We start from the raw sequence: 5,221 nt of genomic DNA on the forward strand, positions 1-5,221 counted from the left end.
GAATGAAAGAGTAACAATAAGACAAGATACCAACTTTAGTGTTTATGCAGCAGCCCCTTTGATGATAATGTTCAATCAACAAATTTTTTTCTTTCATTTTTTTGTAACTATGTAGCAACGTTTGAATATGCTACCTTTTCTTTTCCTCTTTTTTTTTTTTTTTTTTTGAATTTCCTTTTCTTTTCCTTTCCTGTCTTTTCTTTTCTTTTCTCCTCTTCTCGCAAAAGAAGAGAAGATAATCAATTATGAAATTCTCAATTGTGAAAATCAAGCAATTGAATTCAAGCACGTAAGAATTGACAACGAAATAGAAGAGAATCAATGGAACGGCACTCCAAGTAATGGAGAAACTTAGAGATAAAGGAAACCCTATAATTTTGAAACCCTAGGATGATGCAAATTTCAACCAGACCAAAAACACTAAGAGGCAGCCTACTTTTTGTTTCAACTTTTTTTTTTTTTTTTTTGCAACCCTAGAACAATGAAGCCCTAGAATCAAAATTAAAGATATAATAATTAAAAGATAGAATCAGACCTGATTGGAAACCTTGCTCTGAATACCAAATGATATAAACCCGCGGGAAAGAAATCCATTGAACCCATAATCAATTTGAAAACTCCCAAAGAAAGCCAAAATCAAGTCAATGGATGGAGAACCTAGACCCGATGAGAACTCGTTTCAAGAACCTAGATTATATTAAAATCTAGACCCGTTGAAGAACAATCTCAAGAACCCAGATTACAAAGGAGGAACGCCACAAAGGTTGTGATTTACTTTTGATAAGTTTAAAAGTTCAATTAAGAACAAGAGGAGATAAACTCAACTCACAATGAACAAATTCATCAAATTTCATAAACTGATTAAAATGAGGCTACAAAGAGTATTTAAACCAAAACCTGATTAAAACCCTAGCCAAAATAATGCCCCATCTTCCAAAAGTACCCCTAAGTGAACAGTGTCGCGGCTACAGTACGCGCTACAGTAATCAGCTACAGTAACCCTAATCCTAGTTCAATAAAATAATAAATTTCCCAACATGCCCTTGCATAGGCCCCCTTAAGTGCTTCCCATAATAAACTCAATTATTATAAACTAATAAAATAGGTCCTTTAAATGAATAAAATCAGATGAAAGCCTTCAAGTGCCCAAAGCCTTTAAGTCAAGTTATTGTCCTCCTCCATAACTAATCAAATGAATCAAATATTGATCTTCATCCTTCAAGCCCGCAAACTTGTATTTGGCCCATCTGGAACTTGTGGGCCTTGTTTCCCATCAGTCATCATCTAAGGATTCCATGGCAGCTAGTAATAGAGGTAAAATAGAGTATATTCTTGTAGCAAGTTGTTCTCAGTTGATGGTTATGATGCCGATTTTGAGGTCGAAATCTTTTCTTAAGGGGGGATGTGACAACTCGGGCCTAGCCAAGTCCTCGCCTGTATTAAGTCACCATGTTATGCCTAAGTTGGTTCGTGCATAAGGTTTGGAGTCCTTAGAAAACCTTGGGATTTTTTTACTTAAATATTTACCATAGTGTGTTCGGCATCTAAGCCCATAAGAGAGGCCTAGTAGGCCTTAGGATTTTGGCTAGCCCTATTGTGCTAAGGCCTAAAACCCTAATGGAACAAAAGGGCACACACCCAACACATCGAACAGTTAGGCCACTTGTCACACATTTAAGGCCCAATGAATCTGAACCAAATATTGGGAAGAAGGGTGACAGAATTAAGGTTTGGTATAGCCTAAAAGCTTTAGCACGCCATCCATGGCAAGAACATCAAATTTTGACACCTATCACACATGAAGAAGTGTAGGAGGATTTTCTAGGAGAAAGCGATCGTGAGGTGCCTAGGGAAGACATGGGTCACTTGGCCAATGCACCCACTCACCAACCACCCACATTTTTGCATGACACTAGTCAAAGCCATGTAAGTTCCAAGAAGATTTGCAAGGGAACGTGGTCATGGGAAGGTCAAGAGACTAAGGCACCTTCCACCAACAGATTAGGGTTTCAGCCAAGAGTTGTTCATGCCTACCTAAGACGTTCCAATCACCTTGTTACCAAGTGTCGCACATGCATTCAAAAAGCAGACTTTCTAGAAGAATAGTATGACTAAAAGTGGAGGAGGTGCATGGGATAAAACAAAAACCCTAGTCCCTAGGTTTCAGCCACTACACCACTCTCCCTCACACATGCTAGATGTCACTCACTTAGAAATTCTAGAATAAAGTTTATGCGGAAGAGGAAAGGATCCACACGCTACCCCAAGTACCTAGAAAAGAGGAAATGTCAATTGGAAAATCGAGATGGACGGCAAAGAGGCACAAACACACATCCCTACAAATCACTTGCCACTTGGCAAGCATGCATACTCCTAAGAAGCAAGAGTCTAGGATTTGGGTTGTGACAAATTACCAACACTCCTCAAAAGGTTCAATGAACCTAGATCACTTTGTGTCACACTCCTAAGGGCACTTAGGGAATTTGGATTTCTTAAACTAGAAGGCAAGCCACTGGTCACTCAAGCTACAAAAGTCACTTGGACTTCCCAAGGAAGAACAATCCTGAAAAAAGGGGAAGAGTTTCGATGGAGGGTAAGAGACTAGTGACACATGGCATACATGCATCCAACTTTTGTTGACTCCCTGTAATAGCCCACTAGAAATTCACTGGTGGAATTTCTATTGACTTTAGGAACCTCGTGAAAATCTCATAAATTTTTACGATTTGACCAATCGCACAAGTTTTAGTCTATCAACATAGTCAGTGTTATCACTCACTATGGTGTTAGAAATATGAGTTGAATTATTTGAGATAGTTAGTAGAGTCAAAATGCGTTATCATCTACGCCATTCGACTTAGTTGATTATTTATGATTTTATGGCGTAATAACTCATTTTCATAATTTTGGACAAAACGCTGTTCGAAATTGTGAAATTATTTTTAGGGGCACTTCAGGGTTGAATTTCGATAAAAGATTTTCAGTATAGGTTAATATGAATATTTAGGATTTTTTAGTACTAAGTTTATTATATATTTTTTGGAGTGAATAGTAATCTCGATAAGCATGCCCAGTGTAGTATTTTCAAAATCACAGTATGGAATGTCTAAATTAGGTTAGAGAAGTTTTATTTAGACAATTGGCAAGATCTTAGCCACACATAGTGAATAGTATTAGATACTTGGCACCATGAGGAACCATTAGATGGATTTGTGAAGGAAATCAAGATGTGAGATCATGCCACCTAAGTAAAGCTTTGTTTCATCTGATCAACCAAATTGTGCCAGACCAAAAAGGATTTCAATCCTAGTGAAACCCTAAATGATTGGGATCCAATTGAAACCCCAAAATTTTGGTTGAAACTGAAACCCTAAATAGTTTCCCCAAACCCTATAGTTGGCCTCCAAACCCTTTCTAATCCGATTTCTAGCATTGTGTTTAATCACTTGATTAAATCATTTTCACATGTTATTAATTAATCAAATCCTTGTTATGACATCATTATCCAACCTTTTCAACCTTGAAAATTTGATTGAGCCAAGAAAAATTGGATTTGGGCTTGATAGCATCTCAAACCCTAACCAAACTCCCTTTAAACCCTAAATTGAAGCCCACTTGGTTGAGGCCCACTAAGGCCCACGAATTTGGCCACCTTGGTAAAGCTTCTTGAAGAAGTTTTCTCCCCCACATGGCAGACCATCCACTGCCATTGGCTACGCCCAATACTGCCTTGGTGTGAAGGAGAAATCCACCCCATCAACCTCCATATCTCACAGCTGCGGTAGGCAGTCCTCACTTCTCTCTATTATCCTCTTTATGTCACATAGCCACCTCCAACCAAGGGTCATTCAACCCATTAAATTCCCCCTCTAGAATTATAAAGTTGTGCAAGACATATTTCACTCCCTTTTATCACTTCTTCACCCCGTTCTTAGAGAGAAACTCAAAAGAGCTCTCTCGGGCAGATTTATGGGTCTCTTTGCGTGGTGATTTTTGACCTCTTGTAAGTATTTCTGCTCGATGAATCCTTCATAATAGTTGTTCGTCTTTGAGTTTAGTTTCCGTTTATATCTTATTCATCTCATTCCATGCTCATTTTGTTGGTAAAAAGTATTTTTAACCATTGAAAGGTCATTCTGGACGTGAACCTAGAGAGTATGTTATGTTTTGGAATTTTTGACCAAGCTAATAGACATATCATGGTCCAAAAATTTTATGGAGTGTTTTTAGCATGTGTTTATGAATGTTCATTGAGGTTTTGTTGCATGAATAAAGCTTTTGATCATAGATTTCCTTAGATTTAGAAACTTGAAAACTGGAAGTGGAAAAACAGTTTTTATTTTGTGAAAGTTTGAATATTTCATGGTTTAATCTTATTCCAAAGGCTTTGATATTTTTATTTGATGATCTTGAGCCTCTTATATATATGTTAGGATGTTATTTTGAATATATTTAGTATTAGTTTTAAGGATATGATTTTTCTATACAAGAGAATTTTGGTTAGACCTAAGATTTGACTTTTTGGGTTAGATCCATGTTTTATTGTGTTTTAGCCATGTAATTTTAGGTTTAATGTTGGATATTCTTTAGGAGACATTTTTAAACCATGAGATGTTTTATTTTGAAGATCAGATGTCTTTAGACCATGGATCAAGAGATTGATCAAAGTTAGTTTAGAGAAAAGTTTTTGTTTTGGACTAAGTGTAAAACCAAAAACTCCAAATGTTGTTTTGTGATTGGTGACTTTTGTTTGATGATTTTAAGTATGGTTGATCTTAGGATGATGTTATGATGTGTTAGAAATAAGATTTGATGTTTTGGAAATCTTGGAGATGTTTTTATTACGGTCAAAACTTGTGATTTAAGGGTTTACTTTTTGTTAAAAAGTTTGGGTCTTTTTACAAAAAGTTTGGTGTTGATGATTAGCTTTATCTTAATGGATATTTTAAGTGTGTTTTTAAACTTAGGATTGGAAGATCTTTGTGTCAAAATTTTGGTTTAATCATGGGTTTTGAAGATGGAAGAAATTAGAAAAAAAAAACAAAAAATCAAGGAAAAAATCCTATAGATGTTTCGGCCATAGTGAGTTTTCCATAGTTGTGAATGGTTTTAAATTTTTCTGAATTGATATTTGAGTTTAGTACAAAATTTACATGAGGAATGTAAATTTTGGTAATTTTTGGAGTTAGGATGTGAAATCTTTAAGTTAGGGGTAAAATGG

This window comes from Juglans regia, chromosome 9 (genome assembly GCF_001411555.2).
Source record: "Juglans regia cultivar Chandler chromosome 9, Walnut 2.0, whole genome shotgun sequence".
Taxonomy (NCBI): Eukaryota; Viridiplantae; Streptophyta; class Magnoliopsida; order Fagales; family Juglandaceae; genus Juglans; species Juglans regia.